Here is a 12,888-nt window from a genome sequence, read left to right on the forward strand (position 1 = left end):
TACACTCTGATTTTCTAAAGTAAATCCATAACCATAAAGTAAAATCTTTCGAAAGACGTGTCAAAGGTAATAATCTGAATTTCTCTTTCAAAGAAATTCACAATTAAATGCACTGTGTAAGTCAAGCATGTTGTCATATAAGAAATCAGCAAAAAGTAACTATCTCATTACTGGTCATATAGATGAGAGAGGAAATGAACCTAACGTTTAAATTGTGGATGGGAAACAACAGTTTTTAGTTTTCAGCTTCAATACATATGTTTATGAATAATTGATTTCTTTATATAGTCTTATCGCTATCTAGACGGATATAGCTATGTATACATAGATGCATACTTATACGTTGATAAGTATCAGTATAAAACATTGACGTTATGTTTTTCCAAGAGCAAATTCTAAGAAATGGGTGAAATAGTAAATCTCATAATTCAAGTAGGTCCCACCGAGATTTGATCTCGGATCGCTGGATTCAGAGTCCAGAGTGCTAACCATTACACCATGGAACCCTCCCATACATGAGTCATTTTTCCATTGAGACAAAAGAGAGCGCATTAGTGCGGGGGCATTTCTTACATTGATGAAAGGATATCTCTGTTGAATGCTCATAGTGTAAAGAGCTATAATGTGATTTGATTCAGTTCAGATACATTCTCCATAACAGTGTTAAATATGCAAACGTTTATCAGGATAGGCAAGTTATATCATAATGATCATCTTTGACTGTGTCATATTAAAACATTTTACATTTCCAAACTAATACACCCATTTCTTTGTCTCTCACATGGGCTGCGCCAAAGAGCAATGATTGGCACTTTGGACTTTGCATGCAAAGGTACCAGTCCAAATCTTGGGGGTACTATTTTATTACTCTTGACCTTTTCCATTTCTGTCATCTTTGTTTATTGATAGCTCAAATCCAACACCAGTAGGTTGAAAGAGACACTTATTGATTCCTTTCAAAACGTCCATCAGCTTGAACAAGTTACAGAAATACAAACATTATAATACGTTTACATCACATTCCTACACAAAATAGTGTGACATTAAGAAATCCTATCCTGTTTTTCTGAAATGCATTTCAGAGGCCTGATTCCCAGCATCCCTTTTTGAAGCTTTCTGCGCTATTGATAAGGCGAATTTAGCACATTTTGAAAGAGAAGTGTTCTTAAATCAAACCTAGAGAACCACAATGACGGTATCATTCAGATAGTACAAATGTTTTTTGTATATTAGTATGGAAATTGTGAAATAAAACGTTTTTCATGCTGATTTTCAACAGTCGATCTGCAATCGTGAAACATACGCTTTTGCTTGGAGGCCTCACAGGTACTGATCTAATTTTCTCTTTTAAGATTATTCACAAATCATATGATATGCTTTGTATAAATCAACTATATTGTTAGATCAAAATTGAGTAAAAAGTGACTATCTCAATTTCATGACATATAGAAGAGTAAGGAGAAGAAGCTCATGTTTCAAATGTGGAGAGGCAACAACTTTTCATTATTTTCACCTCTACTAATTATATGCATTTTTATAATGTATGTGTTTATGTTGTCCTATAAATATACAGAGACATATAGCAAGATATAGGGAGATACATACGTGTAAAGTGGATATGTACAAGTTTATAAGTAAATGAGATGTTTTTCCAATTAATAATTCTAAGAACTGAATGGAAAAGAAAATCGTAAAGTTTAGATAAGTCCCACTGTGATTTGTACTCAGATCCCGGTTTTCAGAGTCTAGAGTGCTAAGCATGATACCATCAACCCACCTGTACCAGGTTGAGCTTTTCATTTTGAGAGAAGAGATTGCATTCACGGGGGAATCTTATCTTTTATTGCAAAATCGTATCTCACATAAAAAGTACTGTTCAACAGAGTGATAGCGTTACTTGAGTCCTCTGGGCAACATCCTTCCCTAACATAGTTCAATATGCAAAAGTTGAACAGAATAGAAAGGTAATAACATTCTGTTGGTCTTTGACTGTAGAACATTAAAAACTTTGAAATGTTCACATTGCTGCAGCAATCTGCTCCCTTGTCACATGGGAGGTTCCATGGTGTAGTGGTTAGCACTTTGGACTTTGAATCCAAGGATCCGAGTTCAAATCTCGGTGGGACCACTTTCATGACTGTTGATCAAATCTTTTTTTGTCAAGTGTATTCATAAATATCACAAATCTAACACGGGTAGAGTGAAACATTAATTTATTGATTGTATTCTGAAAGTCTATTCGATGTGAGCAAATGATAGAACTTTTAGAAAACATGGAAATTAAATGGCTCAAAATAATGAGACATTTTGCGAGCTGACTCTGTTTTCTCAAACTCATCACAGGGGGCTGATGCAAGATATTACTTTCTTAAATCTTACTGTTATTGATAAGGGGAAGATGGAACTTTTTAATTGGAAATCCTTCATTAAAACAAAACTTGAGGAATCAAATTGTGTATTATGGGGACAGAAGATATGACGTTTTGAATAACAATCGTGAAATTCAGACACACATATATTTACACTCTGATTTTCTAAAGTAAATCCATAACCATAAAGTAAAATCTTTCGAAAGACGTGTCAAAGGTAATAATCTGAATTTCTCTTTCAAAGAAATTCACAATTAAATGCACTGTGTAAGTCAAGCATGTTGTCATATAGGAAATCAGCAAAAATTAACTATCTCATTACTGGTCATATAGATGAGAGAGGAAATGAACCTAACGTTTAAATTGTGGATGGGAAACAACAGTTTTTAGTTTTCAGCTTCAATACATATGTTTATGAATAATTGATTTCTTTATATAGTCTTATCGCTATCTAGACGGATATAGCTATGTATACATAGATGCATACTTATACGTTGATAAGTATCAGTATAAAACATTGACGTTATGTTTTTCCAAGAGCAAATTCTAAGAAATGGGTGAAATAGTAAATCTCATAATTAAAGTAGGTCCCACCGAGATTTGATCTCGGATCGCTGGATTCAGAGTCCAGAGTGCTAACCATTACACCATGGAACCCTCCCATACATGAGTCATTTTTCCATTGAGACAAAAGAGAGCGCATTAGTGCGGGGGCATTTCTTACATTGATGAAAGGATATCTCTGTTGAATGCTCATAGTGTAAAGAGCTATAATGTGATTTGATTCAGTTCAGATACATTCTCCATAACAGTGTTAAATATGCAAACGTTTATCAGGATAGGCAAGTTATATCATAATGATCATCTTTGACTGTGTCATATTAAAACATTTTACATTTCCAAACTAATACACCCATTTCTTTGTCTCTCACATGGGCTGCGCCAAAGAGCAATGATTGGCACTTTGGACTTTGCATGCAAAGGTACCAGTCCAAATCTTGGGGGTACTATTTTATTACTCTTGACCTTTTCCATTTCTGTCATCTTTGTTTATTGATAGCTCAAATCCAACACCAGTAGGTTGAAAGAGACACTTATTGATTCCTTTCAAAACGTCCATCAGCTTGAACAAGTTACAGAAATACAAACATTATAATACGTTTACATCACATTCCTACACAAAATAGTGTGACATTAAGAAATCCTATCCTGTTTTTCTGAAATGCATTTCAGAGGCCTGATTCCCAGCATCCCTTTTTGAAGCTTTCTGCGCTATTGATAAGGCGAATTTAGCACATTTTGAAAGAGAAGTGTTCTTAAATCAAACCTAGAGAACCACAATGACGGTATCATTCAGATAGTACAAATGTTTTTTGTATATTAGTATGGAAATTGTGAAATAAAACGTTTTTCATGCTGATTTTCAACAGTCGATCTGCAATCGTGAAACATAAGCTTTTGCTTGGAGGCCTCACAGGTACTGATCTAATTTTCTCTTTTAAGATTATTCACAAATCATATGATATGCTTTGTATAAATCAACTATATTGTTAGATCAAAATTGAGTAAAAAGTGACTATCTCAATTTCATGACATATAGAAGAGTAAGGAGAAGAAGCTCATGTTTCAAATGTGGAGAGGCAACAACTTTTCATTATTTTCACCTCTACTAATTATATGCATTTTTATAATGTATGTGTTTATGTTGTCCTATAAATATACAGAGACATATAGCAAGATATAGGGAGATACATACGTGTAAAGTGGATATGTACAAGTTTATAAGTAAATGAGATGTTTTTCCAATTAATAATTCTAAGAACTGAATGGAAAAGAAAATCGTAAAGTTTAGATAAGTCCCACTGTGATTTGTACTCAGATCCCGGTTTTCAGAGTCTAGAGTGCTAAGCATGATACCATCAACCCACCTGTACCAGGTTGAGCTTTTCATTTTGAGAGAAGAGATTGCATTCACGGGGGAATCTTATCTTTTATTGCAAAATCGTATCTCACATAAAAAGTACTGTTCAACAGAGTGATAGCGTTACTTGAGTCCTCTGGGCAACATCCTTCCCTAACATAGTTCAATATGCAAAAGTTGAACAGAATAGAAAGGTAATAACATTCTGTTGGTCTTTGACTGTAGAACATTAAAAACTTTGAAATGTTCACATTGCTGCAGCAATCTGCTCCCTTGTCACATGGGAGGTTCCATGGTGTAGTGGTTAGCACTTTGGACTTTGAATCCAAGGATCCGAGTTCAAATCTCGGTGGGACCACTTTCATGACTGTTGATCAAATCTTTTTTTGTCAAGTGTATTCATAAATATCACAAATCTAACACGGGTAGAGTGAAACATTAATTTATTGATTGTATTCTGAAAGTCTATTCGATGTGAGCAAATGATAGAACTTTTAGAAAACATGGAAATTAAATGGCTCAAAATAATGAGACATTTTGCGAGCTGACTCTGTTTTCTCAAACTCATCACAGGGGGCTGATGCAAGATATTACTTTCTTAAATCTTACTGTTATTGATAAGGGGAAGATGGAACTTTTTAATTGGAAATCCTTCATTAAAACAAAACTTGAGGAATCAAATTGTGTATTATGGGGACAGAAGATATGACGTTTTGAATAACAATCGTGAAATTCAGACACACATATATTTACACTCTGATTTTCTAAAGTAAATCCATAACCATAAAGTAAAATCTTTCGAAAGACGTGTCAAAGGTAATAATCTGAATTTCTCTTTCAAAGAAATTCACAATTAAATGCACTGTTTAAGTCAAGCATGTTGTCATATAAGAAATCAGCAAAAATTAACTATCTCATTACTGGTCATATAGATGAGAGAGGAAATGAACCTAACGTTTAAATTGTGGATGGGAAACAACAGTTTTTAGTTTTCAGCTTCAATACATATGTTTATGAATAATTGATTTCTTTATATAGTCTTATCGCTATCTAGACGGATATAGCTATGTATACATAGATGCATACTTATACGTTGATAAGTATCAGTATAAAACATTGACGTTATGTTTTTCCAAGAGCAAATTCTAAGAAATGGGTGAAATAATAAATCTCATAATTCAAGTAGGTCCCACCGAGATTTGATCTCGGATCGCTGGATTCAGAGTCCAGAGTGCTAACCATTACACCATGGAACCCTCCCATACATGAGTCATTTTTCCATTGAGACAAAAGAGAGCGCATTAGTGCGGGGGCATTTCTTACATTGATGAAAGGATATCTCTGTTGAATGCTCATAGTGTAAAGAGCTATAATGTGATTTGATTCAGTTCAGATACATTCTCCATAACAGTGTTAAATATGCAAACGTTTATCAGGATAGGCAAGTTATATCATAATGATCATCTTTGACTGTGTCATATTAAAACATTTTACATTTCCAAACTAATACACCCATTTCTTTGTCTCTCACATGGGCTGCGCCAAAGAGCAATGATTGGCACTTTGGACTTTGCATGCAAAGGTACCAGTCCAAATCTTGGGGGTACTATTTTATTACTCTTGACCTTTTCCATTTCTGTCATCTTTGTTTATTGATAGCTCAAATCCAACACCAGTAGGTTGAAAGAGACACTTATTGATTCCTTTCAAAACGTCCATCAGCTTGAACAAGTTACAGAAATACAAACATTATAATACGTTTACATCACATTCCTACACAAAATAGTGTGACATTAAGAAATCCTATCCTGTTTTTCTGAAATGCATTTCAGAGGCCTGATTCCCAGCATCCCTTTTTGAAGCTTTCTGCGCTATTGATAAGGCGAATTTAGCACATTTTGAAAGAGAAGTGTTCTTAAATCAAACCTAGAGAACCACAATGACGGTATCATTCAGATAGTACAAATGTTTTTTGTATATTAGTATGGAAATTGTGAAATAAAACGTTTTTCATGCTGATTTTCAACAGTCGATCTGCAATCGTGAAACATACGCTTTTGCTTGGAGGCCTCACAGGTACTGATCTAATTTTCTGTTTTAAGATTATTCACAAATCATATGATATGCTTTGTATAAATCAACTATATTGTTAGATCAAAATTGAGTAAAAAGTGACTATCTCAATTTCATGACATATAGAAGAGTAAGGAGAAGAAGCTCATGTTTCAAATGTGGAGAGGCAACAACTTTTCATTATTTTCACCTCTACTAATTATATGCATTTTTATAATGTATGTGTTTATGTTGTCCTATAAATATACAGAGACATATAGCAAGATATAGGGAGATACATACGTGTAAAGTGGATATGTACAAGTTTATAAGTAAATGAGATGTTTTTCCAATTAATAATTCTAAGAACTGAATGGAAAAGAAAATCGTAAAGTTTAGATAAGTCCCACTGTGATTTGTACTCAGATCCCGGTTTTCAGAGTCTAGAGTGCTAAGCATGATACCATCAACCCACCTGTACCAGGTTGAGCTTTTCATTTTGAGAGAAGAGATTGCATTCACGGGGGAATCTTATCTTTTATTGCAAAATCGTATCTCACATAAAAAGTACTGTTCAACAGAGTGATAGCGTTACTTGAGTCCTCTGGGCAACATCCTTCCCTAACATAGTTCAATATGCAAAAGTTGAACAGAATAGAAAGGTAATAACATTCTGTTGGTCTTTGACTGTAGAACATTAAAAACTTTGAAATGTTCACATTGCTGCAGCAATCTGCTCCCTTGTCACATGGGAGGTTCCATGGTGTAGTGGTTAGCACTTTGGACTTTGAATCCAAGGATCCGAGTTCAAATCTCGGTGGGACCACTTTCATGACTGTTGATCAAATCTTTTTTTGTCAAGTGTATTCATAAATATCACAAATCTAACACGGGTAGAGTGAAACATTAATTTATTGATTGTATTCTGAAAGTCTATTCGATGTGAGCAAATGATAGAACTTTTAGAAAACATGGAAATTAAATGGCTCAAAATAATGAGACATTTTGCGAGCTGACTCTGTTTTCTCAAACTCATCACAGGGGGCTGATGCAAGATATTACTTTCTTAAATCTTACTGTTATTGATAAGGGGAAGATGGAACTTTTTAATTGGAAATCCTTCATTAAAACAAAACTTGAGGAATCAAATTGTGTATTATGGGGACAGAAGATATGACGTTTTGAATAACAATCGTGAAATTCAGACACACATATATTTACACTCTGATTTTCTAAAGTAAATCCATAACCATAAAGTAAAATCTTTCGAAAGACGTGTCAAAGGTAATAATCTGAATTTCTCTTTCAAAGAAATTCACAATTAAATGCACTGTGTAAGTCAAGCATGTTGTCATATAAGAAATCAGCAAAAATTAACTATCTCATTACTGGTCATATAGATGAGAGAGGAAATGAACCTAACGTTTAAATTGTGGATGGGAAACAACAGTTTTTAGTTTTCAGCTTCAATACATATGTTTATGAATAATTGATTTCTTTATATAGTCTTATCGCTATCTAGACGGATATAGCTATGTATACATAGATGCATACTTATACGTTGATAAGTATCAGTATAAAACATTGACGTTATGTTTTTCCAAGAGCAAATTCTAAGAAATGGGTGAAATAGTAAATCTCATAATTAAAGTAGGTCCCACCGAGATTTGATCTCGGATCGCTGGATTCAGAGTCCAGAGTGCTAACCATTACACCATGGAACCCTCCCATACATGAGTCATTTTTCCATTGAGACAAAAGAGAGCGCATTAGTGCGGGGGCATTTCTTACATTGATGAAAGGATATCTCTGTTGAATGCTCATAGTGTAAAGAGCTATAATGTGATTTGATTCAGTTCAGATACATTCTCCATAACAGTGTTAAATATGCAAACGTTTATCAGGATAGGCAAGTTATATCATAATGATCATCTTTGACTGTGTCATATTAAAACATTTTACATTTCCAAACTAATACACCCATTTCTTTGTCTCTCACATGGGCTGCGCCAAAGAGCAATGATTGGCACTTTGGACTTTGCATGCAAAGGTACCAGTCCAAATCTTGGGGGTACTATTTTATTACTCTTGACCTTTTCCATTTCTGTCATCTTTGTTTATTGATAGCTCAAATCCAACACCAGTAGGTTGAAAGAGACACTTATTGATTCCTTTCAAAACGTCCATCAGCTTGAACAAGTTACAGAAATACAAACATTATAATACGTTTACATCACATTCCTACACAAAATAGTGTGACATTAAGAAATCCTATCCTGTTTTTCTGAAATGCATTTCAGAGGCCTGATTCCCAGCATCCCTTTTTGAAGCTTTCTGCGCTATTGATAAGGCGAATTTAGCACATTTTGAAAGAGAAGTGTTCTTAAATCAAACCTAGAGAACCACAATGACGGTATCATTCAGATAGTACAAATGTTTTTTGTATATTAGTATGGAAATTGTGAAATAAAACGTTTTTCATGCTGATTTTCAACAGTCGATCTGCAATCGTGAAACATACGCTTTTGCTTGGAGGCCTCACAGGTACTGATCTAATTTTCTCTTTTAAGATTATTCACAAATCATATGATATGCTTTGTATAAATCAACTATATTGTTAGATCAAAATTGAGTAAAAAGTGACTATCTCAATTTCATGACATATAGAAGAGTAAGGAGAAGAAGCTCATGTTTCAAATGTGGAGAGGCAACAACTTTTCATTATTTTCACCTCTACTAATTATATGCATTTTTATAATGTATGTGTTTATGTTGTCCTATAAATATACAGAGACATATAGCAAGATATAGGGAGATACATACGTGTAAAGTGGATATGTACAAGTTTATAAGTAAATGAGATGTTTTTCCAATTAATAATTCTAAGAACTGAATGGAAAAGAAAATCGTAAAGTTTAGATAAGTCCCACTGTGATTTGTACTCAGATCCCGGTTTTCAGAGTCTAGAGTGCTAAGCATGATACCATCAACCCACCTGTACCAGGTTGAGCTTTTCATTTTGAGAGAAGAGATTGCATTCACGGGGGAATCTTATCTTTTATTGCAAAATCGTATCTCACATAAAAAGTACTGTTCAACAGAGTGATAGCGTTACTTGAGTCCTCTGGGCAACATCCTTCCCTAACATAGTTCAATATGCAAAAGTTGAACAGAATAGAAAGGTAATAACATTCTGTTGGTCTTTGACTGTAGAACATTAAAAACTTTGAAATGTTCACATTGCTGCAGCAATCTGCTCCCTTGTCACATGGGAGGTTCCATGGTGTAGTGGTTAGCACTTTGGACTTTGAATCCAAGGATCCGAGTTCAAATCTCGGTGGGACCTTTTTCATGACTGTTGATCAAATCTTTTTTTGTCAAGTGTATTCATAAATATCACAAATCTAACACGGGTAGAGTGAAACATTAATTTATTGATTGTATTCTGAAAGTCTATTCGATGTGAGCAAATGATAGAACTTTTAGAAAACATGGAAATTAAATGGCTCAAAATAATGAGACATTTTGCGAGCTGACTCTGTTTTCTCAAACTCATCACAGGGGGCTGATGCAAGATATTACTTTCTTAAATCTTACTGTTATTGATAAGGGGAAGATGGAACTTTTTAATTGGAAATCCTTCATTAAAACAAAACTTGAGGAATCAAATTGTGTATTATGGGGACAGAAGATATGACGTTTTGAATAACAATCGTGAAATTCAGACACACATATATTTACACTCTGATTTTCTAAAGTAAATCCATAACCATAAAGTAAAATCTTTCGAAAGACGTGTCAAAGGTAATAATCTGAATTTCTCTTTCAAAGAAATTCACAATTAAATGCACTGTGTAAGTCAAGCATGTTGTCATATAAGAAATCAGCAAAAATTAACTATCTCATTACTGGTCATATAGATGAGAGAGGAAATGAACCTAACGTTTAAATTGTGGATGGGAAACAACAGTTTTTAGTTTTCAGCTTCAATACATATGTTTATGAATAATTGATTTCTTTATATAGTCTTATCGCTATCTAGACGGATATAGCTATGTATACATAGATGCATACTTATACGTTGATAAGTATCAGTATAAAACATTGACGTTATGTTTTTCCAAGAGCAAATTCTAAGAAATGGGTGAAATAATAAATCTCATAATTCAAGTAGGTCCCACCGAGATTTGATCTCGGATCGCTGGATTCAGAGTCCAGAGTGCTAACCATTACACCATGGAACCCTCCCATACATGAGTCATTTTTCCATTGAGACAAAAGAGAGCGCATTAGTGCGGGGGCATTTCTTACATTGATGAAAGGATATCTCTGTTGAATGCTCATAGTGTAAAGAGCTATAATGTGATTTGATTCAGTTCAGATACATTCTCCATAACAGTGTTAAATATGCAAACGTTTATCAGGATAGGCAAGTTATATCATAATGATCATCTTTGACTGTGTCATATTAAAACATTTTACATTTCCAAACTAATACACCCATTTCTTTGTCTCTCACATGGGCTGCGCCAAAGAGCAATGATTGGCACTTTGGACTTTGCATGCAAAGGTACCAGTCCAAATCTTGGGGGTACTATTTTATTACTCTTGACCTTTTCCATTTCTGTCATCTTTGTTTATTGATAGCTCAAATCCAACACCAGTAGGTTGAAAGAGACACTTATTGATTCCTTTCAAAACGTCCATCAGCTTGAACAAGTTACAGAAATACAAACATTATAATACGTTTACATCACATTCCTACACAAAATAGTGTGACATTAAGAAATCCTATCCTGTTTTTCTGAAATGCATTTCAGAGGCCTGATTCCCAGCATCCCTTTTTGAAGCTTTCTGCGCTATTGATAAGGCGAATTTAGCACATTTTGAAAGAGAAGTGTTCTTAAATCAAACCTAGAGAACCACAATGACGGTATCATTCAGATAGTACAAATGTTTTTTGTATATTAGTATGGAAATTGTGAAATAAAACGTTTTTCATGCTGATTTTCAACAGTCGATCTGCAATCGTGAAACATACGCTTTTGCTTGGAGGCCTCACAGGTACTGATCTAATTTTCTGTTTTAAGATTATTCACAAATCATATGATATGCTTTGTATAAATCAACTATATTGTTAGATCAAAATTGAGTAAAAAGTGACTATCTCAATTTCATGACATATAGAAGAGTAAGGAGAAGAAGCTCATGTTTCAAATGTGGAGAGGCAACAACTTTTCATTATTTTCACCTCTACTAATTATATGCATTTTTATAATGTATGTGTTTATGTTGTCCTATAAATATACAGAGACATATAGCAAGATATAGGGAGATACATACGTGTAAAGTGGATATGTACAAGTTTATAAGTAAATGAGATGTTTTTCCAATTAATAATTCTAAGAACTGAATGGAAAAGAAAATCGTAAAGTTTAGATAAGTCCCACTGTGATTTGTACTCAGATCCCGGTTTTCAGAGTCTAGAGTGCTAAGCATGATACCATCAACCCACCTGTACCAGGTTGAGCTTTTCATTTTGAGAGAAGAGATTGCATTCACGGGGGAATCTTATCTTTTATTGCAAAATCGTATCTCACATAAAAAGTACTGTTCAACAGAGTGATAGCGTTACTTGAGTCCTCTGGGCAACATCCTTCCCTAACATAGTTCAATATGCAAAAGTTGAACAGAATAGAAAGGTAATAACATTCTGTTGGTCTTTGACTGCAGAACATTAAAAACTTTGAAATGTTCACATTGCTGCAGCAATCTGCTCCCTTGTCACATGGGAGGTTCCATGGTGTAGTGGTTAGCACTTTGGACTTTGGATCCGAGTTCAAATCTCGGTGGGACCACTTTCATGACTGTTGATCAAATCTTTTTTTGTCAAGTGTATTCATAAATATCACAAATCTAACACGGGTAGAGTGAAACATTAATTTATTGATTGTATTCTGAAAGTCTATTCGATGTGAGCAAATGATAGAACTTTTAGAAAACATGAAAATTAAATGGCTCAAAATAATGAGACATTTTGCGAGCTGACTCTGTTTTCTCAAACTCATCACAGGGGGCTGATGCAAGATATTACTTTCTTAAATCTTACTGTTATTGATAAGGGGAAGATGGAACTTTTTAATTGGAAATCCTTCATTAAAACAAAACTTGAGAAATCAAATTGTGTATTATGGGGACAGAAGATATGACGTTTTGAATAACAATCGTGAAATTCAGACACACATATATTTACACTCTGATTTTCTAAAGTAAATCCATAACCATAAAGTAAAATCTTTCGAAAGACGTGTCAAAGGTAATAATCTGAATTTCTCTTTCAAAGAAATTCACAATTAAATGCACTGTGTAAGTCAAGCATGTTGTCATATAAGAAATCAGCAAAAATTAACTATCTCATTACTGGTCATATAGATGAGAGAGGAAATGAACCTAACATTTAAATTGTGGATGGGAAACAACAGTTTTTAGTTTTCAGCTTCAATACATATGTTTATGAATAATTGATTTCTTTATATAGTCTTATCG

At 34.0% G+C, this 12,888-nt stretch overlaps 9 non-coding genes across 9 annotated transcripts; 4 read left to right on the forward strand and 5 right to left on the reverse strand.

Annotated features, from left to right (window-relative positions):
- Positions 1 to 434: 434 nt before the first annotated feature.
- Positions 435 to 506, reverse strand: TRNAQ-CUG (transfer RNA glutamine (anticodon CUG)). Its single transcript has one exon. It is a non-coding gene; the product is annotated as a tRNA-Gln (tRNA).
- A 1,550-nt stretch (positions 507 to 2,056) lies between these two features.
- On the forward strand, positions 2,057 to 2,128 carry TRNAQ-UUG (transfer RNA glutamine (anticodon UUG)). The gene has a single exon. It is a non-coding gene; the product is annotated as a tRNA-Gln (tRNA).
- Positions 2,129 to 2,954: 826 nt separating this feature from the next.
- Positions 2,955 to 3,026, reverse strand: TRNAQ-CUG (transfer RNA glutamine (anticodon CUG)). The gene has a single exon. It is a non-coding gene; the product is annotated as a tRNA-Gln (tRNA).
- Positions 3,027 to 4,576: 1,550 nt separating this feature from the next.
- TRNAQ-UUG (transfer RNA glutamine (anticodon UUG)) lies at positions 4,577 to 4,648 on the forward strand. Its single transcript has one exon. It is a non-coding gene; the product is annotated as a tRNA-Gln (tRNA).
- An 826-nt stretch (positions 4,649 to 5,474) lies between these two features.
- On the reverse strand, positions 5,475 to 5,546 carry TRNAQ-CUG (transfer RNA glutamine (anticodon CUG)). Its single transcript has one exon. It is a non-coding gene; the product is annotated as a tRNA-Gln (tRNA).
- A 1,550-nt stretch (positions 5,547 to 7,096) lies between these two features.
- On the forward strand, positions 7,097 to 7,168 carry TRNAQ-UUG (transfer RNA glutamine (anticodon UUG)). Its single transcript has one exon. It is a non-coding gene; the product is annotated as a tRNA-Gln (tRNA).
- Positions 7,169 to 7,994: 826 nt separating this feature from the next.
- TRNAQ-CUG (transfer RNA glutamine (anticodon CUG)) lies at positions 7,995 to 8,066 on the reverse strand. Its single transcript has one exon. It is a non-coding gene; the product is annotated as a tRNA-Gln (tRNA).
- Positions 8,067 to 9,616: 1,550 nt separating this feature from the next.
- Positions 9,617 to 9,688, forward strand: TRNAQ-UUG (transfer RNA glutamine (anticodon UUG)). The gene has a single exon. It is a non-coding gene; the product is annotated as a tRNA-Gln (tRNA).
- Positions 9,689 to 10,514: 826 nt separating this feature from the next.
- TRNAQ-CUG (transfer RNA glutamine (anticodon CUG)) lies at positions 10,515 to 10,586 on the reverse strand. Its single transcript has one exon. It is a non-coding gene; the product is annotated as a tRNA-Gln (tRNA).
- Between the last annotated feature and the right edge of the window lie 2,302 nt (positions 10,587 to 12,888).

This window comes from Lissotriton helveticus, chromosome 4_1 (assembly GCF_964261635.1).
Source record: "Lissotriton helveticus chromosome 4_1, aLisHel1.1, whole genome shotgun sequence".
NCBI classification, from domain to species: Eukaryota; Metazoa; Chordata; class Amphibia; order Caudata; family Salamandridae; genus Lissotriton; species Lissotriton helveticus.